Genomic DNA, 21,825 nt, shown 5'->3' on the forward strand with positions numbered 1-21,825 from the left:
CCAGCTTGGATTTACAAGGCTGACAATTAATACTGAACAAACAATAACTCAAACTATGAATTATGAAAGAGCTGCAGCATCTGAAACTGATTACAATGAACATTTGAAAGATAAACAGTACCACAGTGCTTCAGTTTCAGCTCCAGAGTTTGTCATGTCTTTTATGGATTGGGATTGCCTCTGTCAACTCACCATACATTTTTTATTTGTAAGTTTTTTTTTGTTGTTGTTTGTTTTTTTAAATTAAATTTCAGATGACCCCATTTGAATTCCAGGCGACCCTACATGGGGTCCCGACCCCAAGGTTGAAAAACAATGACATATGCATTTTTCTGTCTCTGTATTAACATACACTCTGGATAGATGTGAAGTATATACAGCAGGAAAAACAAATTTAAGGGAAAAAAACAGCTTCTATAAACCAAAGTACCAGTACCTCCCTTTGCACTGAACATGAACACCCAACAATATGAGATTTACTGCATTAATTTTCTGATGTTTTATACCAGGTTTCATTCAAAGTGTGTCAAATGTTTGCAACTATCTGTGCTGCTTTTACACTAAATACTGACTTTAACCTTTAGAACCCATTTAGTTCAGTTTAAGGCCATGCACATGTTTTATGTATTCTCTTGGTGTATCTGAAGAAAAGAGAATAAAAAAACATATATGTATGCTAATTTTGACCCTGCAAAAACAGTAAAACTACAGGTGGTATAAGACTTTTGTACAGTACCAGGGCCAGAGTGGCTAATTATGAAGATCTGGGCAGTGTTTTGGGCTGGTGTTGTTGTTTTGTCTGTTTTTTTCCTGGTGTTCATTCTTTTTTTTTTTTTTTTTTTTTTTTTTTTTTTGTCAGTGTTCAGTCACAGCACTGGGTTGATCACATGCATGACCAGAGATTGTTTCCTTAAACGACTTTGAAGTTACTGTCTCTGGGCTGGGCCACCTCCGCCTCCACTGGCATCTTTTTTTTTTTTTTTTTTTTGTGCAGGTGGACCTTGATGTAACAAACACATAGCACACCATGCACAAGGGAAAGAGAAAAGTGCAGAGCATATGGTGACTGTCAGTGTGAAAAATGGAAAATAAAAAGAGCGAGGGTGGTGAAAAAAGGCACAAATCAAATAGAGGAACGCACTTGAGGCTGATGCAGCCAAATGAGCAAAAATTGGCAACTTTTTTACTAAAACGAGCTCACATTTTGAAACAATGGAGGATGATGAAACAGGTAAGACAAGAAATTGAACAAAATACAACAACTTTGCCTGAAAACTACCGTTCAAGTTAATTCATTATCAAGTCAATGAATTGTGTGGCATTGTGATATAACATTATAATATATTAATTTATGTAACACAGTGTGTGAGCTGGTTATTATATGTCTGTGAACAGTAATTTGCCATTTTATTTCATTTATTCTTTTATTTAATTTGAGGTTTGGATATCTGTAATATAGATTCTGATATTGTTGAAAAGGATATTGTGTTGAAATGGAAATATTTTAGAAAAATACACTGAATTACAAGGCTGTTGAAAATAGTCCGCTATTTTAGACTTAACATGTAAGGCTATAAATACATGATTTTAATATAATAGGTATAAAGTGAGCCGGTCTGAGGTATGAAACTTGAGGGCTGAAAATGAGTCCCACTCCGGCCCTGTAACAGTACTGTATCTTATAGTGACTAATAACTTATCTCACAGAGTATAGACATTATAGAAGAGAAATAGGCAAAAAAACTAAAAAAATAAATAATAATAATAATAATAATAATAATAATAATAATAATAATAATAATAATAATAATAATAATAATGGATTAGATTTCTATAGTGCTTTTTTGGACGCTCAAAGTGCCTTACATTATTGACCCATTATTCATTCACTCTCACACTCTCAAAAAAGAGGCAATAAATAAATAAATAAATAAATAAAAAACCAAATCTACCCATGTATTGTGCTAATGATAAATAGCAATAGCAAAATGCGACACATGAAAGTGAGAAGGAAAGTAAAAAAAAAAAAAAGTTCAATAGGAACTTTGCCTTTTGCATCTTGACTGTCAAATTATAAAGTACTCATTCATACATCACTCAACATTGAATTATATTTCATTATCATCACTGTGAGTCTTCAGGGGGATAATCTGTTCCAGCTGTAGCAGAACACTCAGTAACAGGAGAACTTCACTGTAGTGAAACAGGATGTGAACAGATGGAACAAGGAGAGGAAAGACTGAAATGATTCGTCCGGTCGGCGAACTGCCACTAAATACTGACTCAGCAAAGAGAAAACTTATACTCTCGTTACAATAATGCCCTCAGAAGAAAGCACCAGGTGTGTGACTCTACAGTAACCTCATAGTTTAACGTTCATGACTTATCAAGAAGATTTTACAAAATGACAACTTTAGACATAAACTGTAGATGCTAAAAGGAGATTGAATGCACATTGTTGCCCCTAACTTAAGGTGATTATGTTATTGCACCAGATGATCCCAGTTATTTTGGTTTTGTGGTGTAGCATCTGTGTTGTCATTTCCTGGTTGTGAGTGCTGCGTTGTGGTCGAGGGTGCAGTTTACTGGACTGCTTTAGTTGTTCCGACAGGCAGGGTGGGTCTGCAGCACATGTGTATCTATCCGGTCATCACAGGATATTTCAGTAGAAGCAAAAATGGCACTGGAAGAAAAGACAGAGGGTTCATTTACTTATGATAAAGTAAGTTCTTGCTCTTCTTTCGGAAAAATGCTTAGCTTCTAGCCCAAGGGTGTCAAACTCATTCTATAGGGTGTATCAAAAATTAACTATACATTTTGAAAAATTACCCCCAGTTCCGCATTTGATAATTTTTGAAATTTTCATTTATGGATGTCGGTAGGTAGGGGATTGGTGGATATTTGTCCAAATTTCCTGGCCCAGCTTTTCATGCATGAGTGAGCAGGGGCAAATTGCGCAATCCAAGTTAAAACTGGTTTGCGCGAAGTAGCGGTGGGATTTAAATCCAATCAAAGGTCATGTGAGGTTAGGGTTAGGGTTAACTCTAACCTTAACTTGGCCTGTCCTCAGTGACATTTTCAGGCCTAAACAAGTTGAATTAACTTTGAAAGGCAAGAACAGCTGCCATGGGTAAAGAAATGAAACTGACATGTTGGCCAAAGTGTTAGTACTGTAACCTGGTAATTTTGTGGAAAACAAAATGGATGCCCATTGTCCCCTCCCATGACCTTTGATTGGATTTAAATCCCACCGCTACTTCGCACAAACCACTTTTACTTTGGACTGCACAATTTGCCCCCGTGCATGAAAACCTGGGTCTGTAAATTCGGACAAATATCCACCAATCCCCTACCAACTGACGTCCATAAAAGAAAATTCCAAAAATTATCACATGCGGCACTGGGGGTAATTTTTCTGTCTGTTCTTCTGTCTGTGTAGATGAGATGCATGATGTTTGACTTCTAGGCTAGGATTTGTGGCAGTGATCTGGTGCATACACAGAACACCTGGTCCAGTCCCAGTCCGATTGGTCTGTTTACAGGAATAAATCAACAGTTATTACAGTTCGACTAGTAAAACTTTGATTTCATGGAGCTAACATGTTGACGTGCACTTGCTCAGTTTTAATCAGACTAATGCAAATATGTGTTTTAAGTGTCATGTAAACATACTTAATATTATGCCTCAGCTTTATTTACACATGTGCATTACAACTTAAAGATCACAGCGGATCTACAAAGGCACAGAACATTTCATAACAGGTATATCAAATAATAGACTCAGTGATGTCATTGACTGTTAATATCTTGTGTAATTTTTGTACTTTACAAATGGGCTGGACTGGACCCTTTCTTTCTTTCTTTCTTTCTTTAGGACCCCCATTAGCTGTACCATAGCTACAGCTATTCTTCCTGGGGTCCTTACAATAATCTTTACAACTAGTCGATGCAAATAACATACAATATAATCATACAAAACAATTTTTCACATACTACATAACATAAAAAAAAAAAATAACAGGCAAAATACAGACACAACAGCTCCTTTAGGTCAGCAGCGGTACAGTATAGACAGTACATATATTCAATCAGCCCAAGTATCAATCATTTATGGTCAATAGATGCTTCTTGACTGATTTCTTAGATTTCATTTTACAGTTTTCTTGAGTGATGTGTTCCAGTTTGTTCCATTCTTCCATAGCTCTGTATATTACCATTCGTTTCATTGCATTTGTTCTTGATTTGGGTAGTGTAAAATTACCTCTTTGGCCCTTTGGTGGGCCATTTTTGGCCCACGGGCCTTATGTTTGACACCACTGCTCTAGCCCCATTCTCATATCACTATATTATAAAGATGTTAAAATATCCCTGATAATATACAAAGCACTGACTGCTGACATGCTGCTTCCTCATGTACCACTCAGAGCACTCAGGTCATCTGGGTCTCGACTGTCTTTGCCGAGAATTAAAACCAAATGTGGAGAATCAGCGTTCACAACACATCTGTAATAAACTCTCAGAGACATGCAGGTCCTCTAGTTCTCTGAAAACCAAAAGACTGAACATGTTTCCATTTGGAACTGATTTCAAGCTTTTACTCCTTCACTTATATCTTTTGTTTGTTCTTTTAAATTGTTGTCATATTGATTTTATATTTGTTTAATGTTGTGTGTTGGCTTAAATGCTTTTATAAATTGTTGCCCATAAAGTTGGAATAAAATATTTTTACATCTTCACATGAAATGATTGTGACAATGCATTTATTCTTTATAGATAATCTATAACTGGGGCTCGGTATATTTTCATTTCACCTGGTCAAAGGTGATCACTGATGTGTATAAACAGGAATAAAAAGGGAAATGTGTCAGAAAACAAAATGATTCCAACTTTATAGTCTGTAAAGCATTTTAAATGACTGCGTTGTTGTTGCTTTACTTTGCCATTTTTCTTTAATTCAAGACAAATTTCCAAACTTCCACAGTAAATATTTGATGAGAGGATAAATCCGTAGTACAGAAAATAAATCCTCTTTTTCCGCATAAAGGATGACGTATTCACCCTTGGAGAATGACTATGATAATCATGCATTAAATCTGGCATTACTAAGCTAAGCACAGAGAATTCACAGAAAAGATAAAGCATGCTGTGGAACAGAGGAGAGGTAAGAGCAAATGTAGTTTCTGACCTTGGCCTGTTCAACTGACTCCCAGTGTGGGTGGAAATTCCCTGAGCTATCACCTGCACGTATTAACACGCACGAGCAAAAGGAAAAGCTGCACTGAAAAGTGTCTTGTGACTTCTTTGCAGGGAAGCAGGTCATTTGCATGTGTACTTTAATCTCATATGCATGGATATACTACAGGCTGACATGTTTCCCTACAAACATTAACACCATGAAACCGTGGACCTTGCATTCTAAATGTGCCCCCAGCCTCCACACCCTCCTCCCTGGATCGAATGTGGAGCACCTCCTATGATACGTGATGTCCCTTTGATGAGAGCTGCATAAAAACAGGCAGTTCCTCTTCTCTCTGCTCTGCATTTCAGAAGGCTGTGGCTTTCTGAGAGTCTGTGTATGTGTGTGTATTCATGCACACACAGTAAATGAGGCTGTTTTTGTCTGGGTATCAAAGTTCTATGTGAGCAGTGCAGCAGTGTCAGACGCAGTATTGCAGCTGCTTGGCTCAGTGTTACATCAGCCGCCGTGAAGCAGATATGCAGCTTCTGTACAGTGAAGTGAGCACGTCAGGCCAACGTATACAACCAGGTTCATCAAGGTAAGTCAAGCCGGCTGCTCCCGTGTCAACCTAACAAATCCAAGCTGAGAGGGGGGAAAAACATAACTGAACCAAAGAAAAGGAAATAAACCCAACTATAACAAACCACACCAAAAGAAAGCAGAGAAATCCATGAGATCTGCCAGACCAAACTAATTTAACTCAAACTAGTCCTAACTAAATGCATGGGTATCCACAGGAGACCATGCCACTCTGTGACAGTAATCACAGGGGTCCAGAATGACTGAGCGCTGATCTGAGGCAAGGCATGTTCAAGTAAACTAACCCAAACCACAAAGCACCAAAACAGCCACAACTAGAGAACCCAAACAGGATGCACATGAAAATAAAGCAACCAAATCAGACCAAACCTAACCAAACTGTGTAACATAAAACAGTGAAGCACTCTACACTAGTCAGAAGGAATAAACCAAATAAACAAGCCAGCAAATTAGCTACAGACCATAAAACATCACAACCAAGCAAAAAAAACAAACAAAAAAACCCAAACTGCCTAAGCCAAATAAAGCTGATAGTCTATTAAATGATGAGTGAATTTCCAGCGTGATTTCCAATATGATCACCTGGAACCAAACTGACTGATGTGAGTTACCAAAGAACAACCTACCAAGCTAATGACTAAAAACCTGCACTATGTTTGTTAAGACTGTTCATTAAGGAGGGTGCAATTAATGGTGAATAGTAAATAGACAGCATTTATAGTGATTTTCTACCCCTAAGCATCTACATATGATGTTTTTTTGGCATCACTAGGGGAAAAAAATCTGTAACAGGTCAGGAACTCCAGCAGCACTTGTTGTATAGAAGAAATGTATTTCATTCTATATTTAGACCAACTTGTTTTAGCTTGTGGCCCTCATCAGGGTCATCAGGAAATACATAAACAACTGTACTTAAACAAGGCATGATACAAGAAAAATAATAAGTGGTGCCAGGCACAACAAACTCCGCCTCTTACACATATTGTATCTTATTTTGGCATATCCAGATGATGTTATTATATCTATGCGTGTGCTGATGTCAGCATATCAACTGTCTCCAAGTCTGAAGTAAATTGAAACAAAATTGATGTTTTTATGGACATTTGAAATTTCAAACTTCAAGCTAATGATGAATAATGGCGAACATGTGCACTATGAAGGTACAGTATAATCACTTTGTTAAGAATATTCATTTTCAAGGTTGCACTCAGTGGTGAATGGTAAATGGACTGCATTTATATAACAATTTTCGACCCTAAAGCTTTTGCTTGTGATGGCTTTTTGGCATAATTACCTTTCAGCATAGTGTAATTCAAGTGGTCTGATAGGAAACAGGATACAAGAGTTCTGCACCTCATCTCTTCTGTGTTTACAGACTGTACAGAATCTGCATGATGAACAGCTATTAGCATGGATTCAGAGGGGGTTTACAATTTGACTGACAGCATCAATCACAGATAAACGTTAAGATTCCAACAGACGTCACTCTGTTACTCATCAAAAGGCAACATGGCAGCTCCTGTAACCAAGACATTATTTTTTTCACTTTTTTACAGCTTTAAACATCATCAAGACATCTAATTTTATAATGAGTCTTTAGATGTGGACAGAGAGGTGAGAGCTGCTCGGGGGGTGTGTTTTCAATATTCATCTATTTCCCTCATCATTTCTGGCTCCTGAAGCTTAATTTTATTGCGCACTCACAATTGCTGCCACTACAAGCAACTTTAAACTCAACACACTGACAAAAACTGGAGCCATCAAAGAAAAAACAATTGAAAACAACCATAAATCTAAGACACATGAAAATATTTCTAACAAATGGTCATTGCGATCTTAATAAAACATGGATATTTTTATTTATTTATTTATTTTCAGGATTAGTTTGAGAGGACAGTAAACTCATAACTAACTGGCTGACACAAAACAGTTTTATTATTGGTGCATCTCATTCTGGGACTAAAGGCAGAACAAATGTAAAACAAATGTGACCAACTGAACAATTCAAGTATACATTTAATTTCAATAGTCAGTATTTCAGTAGTTTTTCTTCAGAATTGGTTGAAAAGTCAGTCAATTGTGACCTTAACTTTCAAATAATAATGAACCCGAGGTCTGATATGGATTAAATGTACATCACACAATGGTGTACATTCTAAATATGTTAATAATTCTATATTAGAAAATAACTATATTAGTAGAATTTAATGTTAAATAGTGATGATATTGTTTATTTACTGTATGTCAATGAACTTGCAGTTCACTGTAAAAGGTAACAGACTAAAGTGAGTAATTGGACATGACAGACTGTGCTTCACTGATTCACTTCCTGTGGGGACTGTACCTTGCTCACTTAACTTCCTGTTTACAGCGCCAACATCCCACAAACCCCTGCTCCTCTTGTGGGAAATGCTTCACACAAGCTGAGGCCTGAGTTCCAGGTTTGTTATACAGTAGCAAAATTAAACTGTGCATTTACACTGACTGTCATTTATGTGGGCTGGTGTGACCATTCAGTAACACTGTTATACTGTGGAAGCAAAATTGTGAATTGTCAAAAAAAGTTTGTCTGCTACTCCACCAGTGAAAAAACCTTAATGAAGTTGTTACATGATGTTAGAAACTAACCTGAATTTGCATGTATGTAAAAGTAAACAGTTTGTTTTTTTAATTGATCGGTTTCTTTACTGAACCCATACTTCTATGTGACTGCACAAGACAGGAGTGTTTAATTGTTAGTGGTGGCATTTGTGTGTAGAGCTGTTTACATTTATACCGATTGATCCCTTTTCTCTGTGAAGTACAGAAGCGTTAAGCATCGTGGAGTTCACTACATACGATTACAAACACACACACACACACACACACACACACACACACACATATATATATATATATATATATATATATATATATATATATATATTATTTATTTATTTATTTATTTATTTATGACCTGCCAAAATGTGCTTGTGTTTATATCATCTCGAATCTTTAATTTTAAACAATTTAAACAATTTTATACAAAACTGAAATAACATAAACCTAAACTACATTCACCAAATAATATATCTGCCATGTAACAAAGTGAAGTGCTGTTTGTGTTCACACTGTCCTCTAAAGCTGCCTTTATATTTAATAGCAGGAAGAACAGAAAGTGCAAATGCTGTAACGGTTACACAAGATCTTCTGTTTTCTGGTACACATCTGTGATAAAAAGAGAAAGTATTTTTAATCCGTACTTACTTTACCCAGATGGTTTTAAAATAGCAGCTCTTGATGTACTGATGAAGATTTAGCTTTTAAGTATCTGACAAAAGGCACACTTTGTGATCTTAATGCATTTTACCCCACCCCCACAATGGGAGGCAAGGGATATTGTTTTTGGTTCAGTTTCTTTGTTTATTAACACTCTAGCAGCAAAACTATTGGTTGAAGGTCAAAGTTAACATTTTTTTAATGAATTTTTAAATCTTTTTCCCCCCATTTACTTATAATGGGTGAAATTTCAAATGTCTGTAGCAGCAAAACTATTGGTTGAATTCATACCAAATTGGGTTTATAGATCTCTAGTGACCCAGAACAGATGTGGTTACATTTTGGAAAAAGTAGGTCAAAGTTCCAGTTTTTAATGATTTTTTTTTACCTATTTTTTCTTCTCCCATGTACTCATAATGGGACAAATTTCAAATGTCTATAAAAACATCCATTTTTGTATCAAATTACTTCAAACCTGGCACATATATAGAGGCAATTGATATGCTGACATCAGCACACGCATAAACATGATGACATCAGCTGGATCGATGCCAAAATAAGCCATAATACGTGTGAGGGGTGGGGTTTGTTGTGCCAGGCACCACTTGTTTTGAGTCTGATTTTGAATGTGTTTGACAGGTTTGTTGGACTGTGGTGTGACGGTATGGTGACAATGTGTGACAAAAGTCATGTAAGTCAGAAAGGGCGAAAGGGCAACAGTGCAAGCACACAATGCAGGAAGTTGACTTTCTTGTCAGCCAGCTGAGCGTCCTGCACTTCCTTACTTATAACATGCTTATGCATTTTTGGGAAAACAACATGTGCAAGATTTTTTCAATCCTATGTAGAAGAAATGGAGATGTAAATAAGCAGTTTTGAGTTTGTCTGGTGAAGTCTGGTGTGTCCTTGGGGTTAATGACAGGTTTGTCTTACACAACGTATAATTGCTGGTAGTTAGCAGAGCAAACACGTCATTCCCACAGCATTCACATCACTCACAGCAGGACTCAGTATTATTCAGCCTTATAATATTCCCCTCAGCCAAAAGCCATTGTCTGTTGTGCGTAACAGGAAAGAGATAAGTAAATTAATGACGCAGCTACTTGTTGGATTGAGTTTTATTGAATGCAAAGTGTAATAATAAACTTTTGCACTTAAAGGTTTTTGCAATGTTTAAAGAAGCTTAATCCATAAAGACCCAAACATCCATCCACAACCAAAACCATCTACTGATGTAACTGTTTAATACCTATTGATCCACTAATCCTATCAATACATGTAAATAATTGGTGTAAAATGCAGTTTGTCATGTTTTCATGGTCATCAGATATGATCCATTTGGACGTTCAGGGGCTCAGTAGTTACCATGGAAACACTGTCATCTTCTACAACATTGATTTACCAGTAAAACCCATGGAGTTGGATCAATGACAGTGGATGGAGACACTTGGTTTATATTTAGTTAATGATAGATTTAGCAGAAAAATGATTTTTTTTCCCTCAGTTTTCTCTGTTTTTGATATAATAACCCTCACCTTTAATCTGAGCTTTTATGAACATCTACATGATCAGTGAATTGAATATAGGAAAATACCAGATTTTTACTAAAAAATGCAAAATACAGAGGATAATATTAGAGTAAATGGTGATAAATCACTTAAGAAAGGTTAGAAATGGAGAAAAAATCATTTGGGAACTGACATTAAAGTAGCACTGGGTCTTTATGGGTTGAAGTTACATTGAAAGTCAAAGTCTGGCTGACTGATACTATTGAGGATGAGTCGGGGTGTACTGAGTGTCCTGTTGCAAAATATTAACATGCACTTGAGATGCATTTAAATAAGCTGAGAAACCTGACTACAGCAGAAATAATGATATTTTGTGTATATTTTACTCTTTTCTAATTTAGGTAAATTAGGATTCTCTAATTCCTAATACACTAGTAATTAGTTTTGTGGATAATGTGATGGTTAAGAAATCAACCCACTGAAGAAACTTGGCTGTGACCTCAATACCCAAGTGTCTGTGGACTTTTGCAACTGATACAGATTGCAAAATTAAGGTGAATATGAGTGTAGTGATAAAAAAAAAAATATATAATTCTTTGTGATACTGACAGCTACTAGGTGCAAGGATGTCTTTAAAAATCTACTTTATAGTTATTGTGAGGTTTAAAAGTCCTAAACACTGTCAGTTTTAGAGAGATGAAAGAGTGAACATAAGGATAGATCCCAAACTGCACCGATAGCTCTGGTTTAGTTGTGACACATGTGTCTGTGAGGTTTTAATCACAAGACTTCCTCTCCTCCATGTGCCTCATCACACCACTCACTGTATTTCATCAGCTGTTTGACTGTAAACCGGTAAAGTGGGTACGCAGACAAACACTGCTAATCTCTGTGAAGCTGCTGAAAGACCTTTTTAAACCCCACTTAGGTGAAAAAAAAATGGTGTTGTTGCAGAAACTCCACCACAGGTTTCAGAATCAAAGCGTTCACATCTTCGAAAACAAATGTATCAAAGCTGCTCCATCACCTTGGGCAACTTTACACCCTATACGCTCCTGTAATGGATTTTTCCCGCTGAACTCAGGGGGAAAATGATGTGAGATCCACCAGTCTAAAGCAAAAACTTGAAAGTCTGCTGCAACATCCCTGATTGTATTTTCATTTAATGGTTTGGTTTTATTTATTGTAGATATACCATGCTTCTTTGAGCATCTGGGTTGCATGGCATTGCGTTGTTTTGAGACGTCACATCTCCTTGGCTTACCATAAGTTGCATTGTTTTGTTGTGATAAATACATATAATGCTTGTAATGGAATCTTGTAATGTGTTAAATGAAAGTGCTTTGTTAGCATGTTTTAATGGAGTACGCATCGGTGTAGGAATGACCTCAGTAGGATAAAAAACAGAAGACCAAACATGTTGCAATAATACAAACTAATTAAATAATGTGAAGGTAAAGTTAAGATATTTAGTCAGAACAAAGCGTCTGCTCTCATTTTTGTTTTCATCAGCTTCTAAAATCTGCAGAACTAATATTAGTTACAAATAAAGGAGATGTTTCAACACTCAGATGGTTCCATTTCATTGACACTATTGGGGTCAATATACAGACACGGAAAAAATTATTAGACCATCAAAAGTCATCAAAAATAATGGTTATGCAATCAAGTACTAACTCCTGTGTGTATCATGTGACTAAGACAGACAGAAAAGAAAATATGGAATGCCTAAAAGCACTGTTTTTGTCAATACAATACCATAGCTATTGATGTAAGACCTGAAGTGATTTTGGTTATTATCAAGAAAACATGGAAAATGGCTAGATATCAGCTCTGAAATTAAACTCTTATGAACTATTTTTGTTGTTATCATTATATTTGTCCAAACAAATGTACCTTTATTTGTACCAGGCATTAAAATGAACAAGAAATTGAAGAAAACAAGGGTGGTCTAATAATTTTTTCCATGACTGTATAATTAAGGGACTTTTTGAGCTACCTTTACAGGTTAACATAGTTGACAGGTATAGTTGACATTTTTGCTGTTTTCAGGCCTAAAATCAACATAATCTTGGACACAGATACAATTTATTTTTTTCCATATAAAATTTTATATATTGTTTAAAAAGAAATATCTGTCATGATTATCTCAACTGAATAAAAAGAACACAATTAAAATCATTTTTAATAAGCTTATTATATTATTGTCTAACTCATTAGAAGGTGGTTGTTATTAAATTTGGATGGTTATTTAGTTGATATTTATTATAACCAATCATTCATTAATTATTTATTAATCATTTATTAATAAGTGATTGTTTCTATAATTAAATAATAATGGAAATTTTAAAGACATGCTGATAATGAACATAACAACCATTATTATTATTATCTTTTTTTTTTGTGTTTTTTTTTTTTGTTTTTTTTTTACTTTTAATAAAGATGTGTGCAAGATATATCCCATGGACTTCAAAAGTCCCTGAATTATATCTACAAAACAATCTACAAAGAATCTACAAAAAAGTAATTCTAGAAGGGAAGAGAGGAAAATGTTTGTTTTCTAGTAACCTGTGTTTCATCTTACACCAGTGGTTTCTGTAAAATATTTTAATTTCCTCATAAATGTGTCCTTTCAGTGAGCAATCTAAGGAAAACTAAAGAGGAAAAGTGAAACAAATGCTCAAACCCAACCCACTCAGGTATCTTGATTTCCCAGAAATGGAAACCAAGTTTGTCCAAAATGAGGAAGTAGTGTTTGTCACATTGTAAGTTGTTGTAAGTTCTGCAACAGTATTTGTGACAGTCCATGACTCATAACCGGCCACTTCCATAAATGTGATCAAATACTGTATGTTTCTGAGAAAACTTACAAGTACACAGTAAATGTTCAAAACCACTAACCAAAAAAAAAAAAAAAAAAAAAAAAGAAAAAAAAAAAACCTCTTATATTTCTAGGATGGGTACATACATTGCTTTGGAAAGGATGAGCTTTCTAATTGTCATTAGTTATTTCTCATTTTACTCAGAATACGAGAGAAGCTGCAGAAGTAAATCTACTGCTGTATGATTATTATTAGAATTATTATTAATTTCTATTTTACTGGGACAGGTGATCCCAAAGACTGATATAGAAATGTTTATTCAATCTTTGTTTCTCCATATTTAATTGTTGGTATTCATTATTTTTCAAAACAAATCATCAGTTGGTCAAATTCAGTCTGTATAAAATGGCACTTTTAACCAGAAAAGGTAAAAGGAAACATTACTCCAGTTTTATCAAACCTCACTGCTTATGTTATTGGTCAAAGTTACCATTCAGATTAAAGTTGAATTCTTAATTCAGACTTTTAGGGCTTTGCAAGTGCAATCCCCCAAATGTAATGTAGAGCTGGTAATGCCAAATGCACTCCTTGTGTTTTTGCCTTGTCAAGCAGATAAAGACCAGTTTTTAATTTATAAAAGCTTTTAATTACAGTGAGGCTTTTGTGGGTTTTCATTATTTATTTGTTGTTTAATTGATTTCATGTTACTTAGACTTTTATACGGCACATTGTAGTTTTTATTTGTGAAAAGTGCTGTAAAAATACATTTTACTTTTTATTATCGTACTGCATCTCAGGACTCAGGTCTGTCTGTCTGTCCATCTGTCTGTCCATCTGTCCGTCCGTCCGTCCGTCTCTGTTTCATCGTCTGCGCCTGTAACACAAAAACTACCAAACAGCTCAATTTTAAATTTTTACACAAAGGGTATCTGTCCTATATCTTGGTTCTCCTTGTCCTGTTCTGGTTCAGGAATGTGGACCTTTACCATGTTTGAAGGCGGATCTTTTGGCACCAGCAGATGAGCAAAAAAAAAAAAAAAAAAAACACAAAAATGGTGAAGAGCAATATCTGTCAAATATAAAACATATAAAATATATGTATTTAAGTGTATTCACAAAAAGTGTAAAATTATTCAGTGTAGTGAGTCAGATTTACGGGGGCGATTCTCAGTACTGATTTGGATTCCAACAGACTGTCTCATGGCCGCTATCATTTACAGTCATACCATACACTTACTAATCAAAATAAACTTGGACATTCACTAACGGTATCTAAAGGATAAAAATAGATAGATGAAGGGTCAAGGGGGAGGGATGAGAAGGGTCGAGGGCAACAGGATGAATGGAGGAGAGACCAGATGGATGTGGGTTATAGGAACCCAGGGACTCAGGATGGGGGTTTGTCTCTGAGGCTTCAGGCTTCTTGCCCACATGTTTCCTGCAAAGAGAGAAGAGGAAACAAGTAGGAGGGGAGGAGGGGAGGAGGGGCGCTTTTAAAACTGCATCAAATAGAATAGAAAGTGGTTAGATGAACCTAGAGGAGGTCTATATCCCTGAACCTACGTTAATAACATCATTTAAAATTAGGCTACTGACAAGAACAAGTGCTTCCATTAAAGCAAGGTACTTCATTTTTAGGAGGTAACAGATTCAGCTTTAACAAGCCAACATAGGAATCATAAGAAATATACAGTTTTTCATCTTTGTATACTTCTTCATTTTCCCCTTTTCAGTTTATAATTATGCAATTCCTATATTTGTATTGGTTTGTGTGTTTTGTTTTTCCTTTCTGTTTTTTTTTCTCTTCACTGAGAATTTTTTTTCTTCTTGAGGGGAAAAAAAACGCAAACTCTTCCTATTTCTCCAAATTTACCATGCAGGTGCTGCCTCTGAGAAAAGTCCAACCCACTAACAGTAAAATCATCCTTCCTTACCCAGTCTAAACCAGACAATCCACTATGCAGAATATTTTACTATGCTGTCAGTAAAATCACAGAAACATGTTCTGTAGATAACAAATCAATCCAATAGACTTTCAGAACAGGATGTGGAGTCATGTTTCTATCACAAATTGCTTTAAAGTTACTTTTGTGGACATGATTTCAGTGTCAGTACTGTCAGGTCTATTTTCTATTGTCAGAAAATGAAAATGATAAGTAGAAAAAGCTAATCTGAAGTCACTATGTTAAAAACTGAAGTTCAGGAACAAACATTAAATATGGTAAATTTAGAAATGAAAGCTGTTCTGGATATTTTTCTGCATTGGAAAGAAATAGACCGTGTTGTTAAATAGATTTGTGTTCATACAGAGTAATAACTGTTTTCATTTAAGAGAAAATGACTGAAATGTCAAAAGGTGTCCGATCGCCCAATAGGATCCAAATTCTGATCATATAACCTTCCAAAATCATGTAACCTACTGAAAATTTCTCATGTGCCATAGTTTTTGAGTTACAGTTGGGGATGGACAGATCATTTCCATTCAATAATTTAAACCGAGTCTGTAAATGTTATGTTTGCATATCGTTAGCTTCATAGCATAATTGCCTAAGTCATACACTTATATGGAGAAAAGTACTGGGACATGTTGTATTCAGGTGTTTCTTTTCTAACAGGGGTCTGGGATACAAAACAATAATGACAAATGCCATAATATAGTTTTATCTTGGGATAAATATCATTGTGTTGCATTGGTCAGTTTGTTTAAAATTAACTTTGCTTCCAAAATGCCACAGAGATGGTGTTTACTTAATTTCACTTAACATTAATTTTGTTGATGTTGTTTTGTTGTTGTTTTTTTTATCCATTACTATGGTTTTTAATTTTGTAACTCTAAATTTATAAAATATTTTTCATGCTCTGATTGTAAATAATAATTTTTTTTACCACAACTAACCATCTACTTTCTTCACATCTCACTCTGGAAGAAAAATCGCCCTTTAAACTTTAAGGAAATATTGATGTTTATAAACTATATGGACAAAAATTTTGGAACACTTCATGGCTACAGCTGTAAGATGTCCTGTTCATGCTGATTTGAAACATAAGCATCAATATTAATTATCAATATGATATTAATTCTGATATATGACATTTGTCTTTATTGTTTTGTATCCCAGACTCCTGTTAGAAAAGAAACACCTGAATTCAATGTGTCCCAATACTTTTGTCTATATAGTGCATGACTTAGCCAGTTATGCTATGAGGCAAACGATGTGTCAAGAGTCACAGTTGAAGTGCATTATTAGGCAAGGCGAGGCAAGTTTATTTGTATAGCACTATTCACACGCAGGGTAACTCAAAGTGCTTTACAAACGCATAAAAAAAAAAAAAATCACGGCAAAAGCAAAAGCAAGACATTGAAATTACAGTAAAATACAAAAAAGGGAAAAAAAGTCTCAGTTAAATCGTCAATTAAAATCATCAGAGATACAATGTGATTTTACAATGCATCCACAGAATAAAAGAAAGACAATAATTATATTAAAATCATACATTAAAATTAACAGTAAAATTAAAATAGAGTAAAGCAAGACATTAACAGGAATTAGCAAATTATAATGAAAAACAGACTTTTTGAGTGAATCAGTCAGAGGAGTCACCATGTTACACATCATCTCATATGAACCTATTCTTTTTCTGCCATTTAGAGTCAAATTAGGCAAATAATGTATTTAACCCAGTCAGAAAAGCTGTCATTGTGTTGCTGTCAGACCACGACATGATTGTATAATTTGTTGTTGTTTTGATGCTGATCCAGAGCTGTCGCGCAGTCAGGTCAACCACATCTAAAGGCGTCCTTGAGGGTCATGGAAAATCTGTGTCACTGCATACCAGCCACGGTCGAGCTAATGACTCTGTGTCTTTGTGTGTCTTTTTTCTGCTTCCGTATCTTCCCCTCGGCTCATTAGATCTATTATCGTAGAATTATTTGAAACACAATCATCCACACTCCTGATGTCTGTCTAGTTTTTCCCTGTTTATTTCTTACTTGTGTGTGTTTGCGATTCTTTGAAGACATAAAACAGGTCAGAAAAAGTGAGTTTCATTTGAATCTCTGAAATGTTGACATAATTGTGCAGCTGATGTCCAATAAACAGAGCCTGTCCCTGTTTTACTGGTAAGAATTATGCCATTTGATCTTTTATTGCTTTGTAACTTCAGTTTTAAAAAGCCTCTTTCTGATACAGATGATGATTATTGTATAATATTTTTAACAAAAACTATAATTTCTTATCCAATAACCTCCATAAACTGACACTTATTTATGACTGTGTTTACTGCAGTCACTACAGGGCTGTTCTGCAGACACAAACGTATACACTCGTCCTCAGGCTAACCCTTGTCCCATGTGAGATTTTCAGGTACTTTCCATATGGATCACCATTTACGAGTAATCACACCACTGTAGTTAGCCACGCCTTTGTCTCTCAGCCTGTGGTATCTCATGCAGGGAAAATGAAAGCTGCTTCTAGCTTTAAAAAGACTTTGAAAGGGACTGGGCTTGTAATAAATGAGACTTATGAGATAAAATTCTGAAACAGAATCAAACTCCCTTACAGTGTAGATATAAAATTAAAATTGTATTACTCAAATTCAGATTATAGAGATCATTCATACACTGTTCACTGTTTTTAAAAGGATTATATGTTTTTCTTATGTCTTGCTACTGTCTTTCTTAATGTCACACATAAATATATTATATGTGTTTATAGAGGTAATAGCCATAGCTATAATTGTTATAACAGCTAATTATTTATCTTCTGTGTTCTACTTCCCTTTGTGCCAATTCAAAATTGGAGATCTTCAAAACTTGCAAAACTGCATACCTGAAAGCCATCAAATAACTTATTGTCTTATATTCAAATGGGGTGTGTAGTATTGCAGGAAATTGTATGAAACTTCTAACTTGGGGTCAGTAGCGGCTGGTGAAATAATTTTTTGGTGAAGCACTGTAACCACATATCACCACTAGGGTATGTTAAAGCACATGCATCACGATTTTAACCCATTAGACGCTGTGTGAGTTTTTTTTGTTTGTTTGTTTGTTTGTTTTAATATTCAATTTTTATATCAAGATTTCAAAAAGTTGTGTGTTTCATTCAGTTATGTTGCTACAAAGACTGGGACTATGGCACTAAACGGGTTAAAATAATAATTTAGATTAAAGTAGAACTTAACCTGGGAATGAGAATACTGTTACCACTCCTGTCAGGATCTGAAGGCAGTAGATTTACCTACTGAGCTATCCACTGACACCTACACTTTACAGTGGCCGTACATAATTTTGCCTTTGTCATTTTAAAAGTAGCTCACAAGCTGAAAAGTGTGGGCATCCCTGGTTTAGATGATCTTGTGACATTGCATGTTTGAGGAAGGTCTTGATTCTTTTTGAGAAGTGATGCGGCAAATTTTTTGGCCCTGAAGCTCCCCTATATCTTATATTAGAGGGGGTGTACAGAACACCTTTATAATGAGAGTCTATGGTAAAGGGAGAGACCTCAAGAGCAGATTTTTGCACCCCAAACAGGAAACACGTCACATGACTGTTCACTAAACGACTGAAAACATTTTAAAATTTCACTTGAATGAAGATTATACAAGGTACTCACGAGCTGTATTATGTATAGCTCGTTTATTTAGATATTAATGTTTTTGTCAAATTATTTTATGTAATGCTGTTCGTCTTCTTCTTCTTCATGTGAAACAAGTGGGGCAGCGCCCTAGCGCCCTCTGTTGACGAGCTGACACTGCTTGTGTTAACAGCATAGAGCAGGGGTGACAAACTCATTTTAGTTCAGAGGCCACATTCAGCTAAATTTGATCTGAAGTGGGCCGAACCAGTAAAATAATAACATAATAATATATAAATAATGTCAACTCCAAACTTTTCTCTGTTTTAGAGAGAAAAGGTTTACATCCACAAACTATCCTTTCAAAAGATGTGAATAACATGAACAAACTGAAAAAATAAGTGTAATTTTAACAATATTCTGCCTCAGTTTATCATTTACACATGTACATTATAACATACAGATCACAATGGGTCTACAAATACACAAAACATTTAGCAACTGGCAGAATATTGTTAAAGTTGTACTTACTTCTCTTAAGACATTTCAGGTTATTCATATTTGTTCAGGTTATTCAAATTTTTTTGTGAAATTATACTTTGTTTTAATGTAAATACATGAAAATATTTACATTTACAAAGAGAAAAATTTGGAGTTGTCATTGTTTCTATGTTATTATGATCGTATTTTACTGGTCCTGCCCACTTTAGATTGAATTGGTCTGAATGTGGAACCTGAACTAAAAGGATTGTTAATATCTTAGTGTAATTTTTGCATTTGACAAATTCATCCCACGGGCCAGATCTGACCATCTGGTGGGCTGGATTTGGCCCCTGGGCCACGTGTTTGACACCTGTGGCATAGAGGACTATGTCCACTTCAGGACACAGGAGTAACTTTACAGTCAGTGTGGACAGAATCATCATGGACTGTCTAACCTGTACCTCAGACTGTAAAAAGTATAAAAGAATAGAATACCAGGTTCAGAGGCACTGGTTAACTGCACTTAATGGTTATATTTATTTGTGTTTAGTGTCACTGATGCATGTACATTGTGCTGCCACACCCGTCATTCATCAACACTGTCCTTTGTCTGCACGCCTCATTGAATGGGTACAACAAATGAGAACTTTCATGTGTACATTGAATTATATCTCAGACTGTCATTTCAACTGCCATTTGTGAATATGCTCATGTTTCAACACTTGGTAATACCTTGGCCACCATGACATGTGGTCATGTGCATTATTTGGTGTTTCTGTAAATTGCGCTGAAATGTCATGACAACCTGCATCTGTCGTGGTTCTGTTATTTACTTTTGAATGGAAGGTTTATGTGTAATTCAACCTGTTTTGTATTTATCTTGATATTCAGTCTGAGTAATGATACTGTTATTCTCCTGTTCACTCCAGATTAAAAAGAAATGTGCTTTGGAGCAGAAACTACATGTATTCAAGCTGTATTTTAGATGACATGATACGACTGGAGGCTGAATCTGTAATACTGGGGTTGCAGTATCATTTTATTATGTGGTCTTACTTTACACTGGTACAGATGAAGGTGCTCCTGATAAAGAACCTTTTCTTTTTTCCCTCTTACACTGGCGTATCACTCCCATAAGCTCTGTTGGGCAATAACCAAACACTGAGTGTGAACAGTGAGGCTTTGTTGTCCTGCCACAAGACATTTGACTCCTCCTCTGTGTTAAGACTTTATTTTACTTGATTAATTTTGTTAAAATGCAAAATGGGTCTATGCATTTCTGAATGTGCACTGCTGCCTTATTTATTTTATTTTATTTATTTTATTTATTTTTATTTTATTTTATTTTATTTTATTTTATTTTATTTTATTTTATTTTATTTTATTTTAATTTCATCTAATTTTATTTAATTTTATTTTATTTGGTGGGGGCAGGTTGGGATTGGTTCATGTCAGGGTTAAATGTGTTGTAGCACCTTTTTAAGTTGTAATAAAAAAAATAAAAAAAAAACTGCCATATTACTGCCAAATTCCATATTACCATTAATATTAATTTTATATCTGATCTCTAAAGTATAGGACAGAATATGCACCATTACTTTAACCTTTGATGATATCCTTAATTATGGTATACATGGTCATATTAACTTTTGTCTTATCCAAGTAGGCTATAAATTTTTGCTAAAATGAGTTTTCTCACATGGTTCTGATAGAGGATAATTTTCTTGTCTATCAGTCTCTGAACAATGACAAGGATTTATTTTCGGTGGAAACAAAAGATCCTAATTGTCATCGTTTTCGAAGTCTTTCCACCTCCCCTTGCTGTTTGATCACCACCATGTTTCTTTTATTGTTCTCCTCCAACTGGAACCACTGTACACTGAGGGAGATGGTTTTCATTAGCAGCTTCTTCAGATGAGGGCGCAGCAGCGCTAAGGCCAACAAGCTCATTGTTTATCCAAAACCACAAATTGGTTCATGGAAACTTTAACCAAGAGCTGACAAATCTGAAAGCTGTGGCAATAAAAGCTGTAAAAATAATTCCCCTGAAATGGATGATTTTAGGAAGTTCAAAGACAAAGTGAGCTTTTATTCACCAGGTGCAATCAGAGTTACTACACAGGCGCTCATAATATCTTGATTTGATAGTCCCAGTGTTGTATTTGGCTGATTATGAGCTGAAATCAATCTTATGAGTAAAATTTAGGCAAAGAAAATGGAAAAACAGATGACTTTTGCTCTTAAAGTTTGAGGTTATCTGTAGTGGTTTCTAGGTGAATGAACATAATGGTCATATGGTTTTTTTCTTTAGCTTTTTAAGTGTCATGAAAATTTGGTTCATGTTACTACGAGTTGTACTGGGTCTATTTTTTCTTCCCTTTGTGGTCAAACTTTCCAATAAT

General features: G+C 35.2%; 1 long non-coding RNA gene across 1 annotated transcript in view; it reads right to left on the reverse strand.

The window, feature by feature from the left end:
* Nucleotides 1-802: 802 nt before the first annotated feature.
* Nucleotides 803-21,825, reverse strand: part of LOC115433758 (uncharacterized) — a 127,214-nt gene continuing 106,191 nt past the window's right edge. The window contains exon 6 of the long non-coding RNA XR_003937415.1: nucleotides 803-2,683. This is a non-coding gene — a long non-coding RNA (uncharacterized LOC115433758). The remainder of the gene's footprint in view (nucleotides 2,684-21,825) is intronic.

The sequence above is a fragment of the Sphaeramia orbicularis genome, chromosome 15 (genome assembly GCF_902148855.1).
Source record: "Sphaeramia orbicularis chromosome 15, fSphaOr1.1, whole genome shotgun sequence".
NCBI lineage: Eukaryota > Metazoa > Chordata > Actinopteri > Kurtiformes > Apogonidae > Sphaeramia > Sphaeramia orbicularis.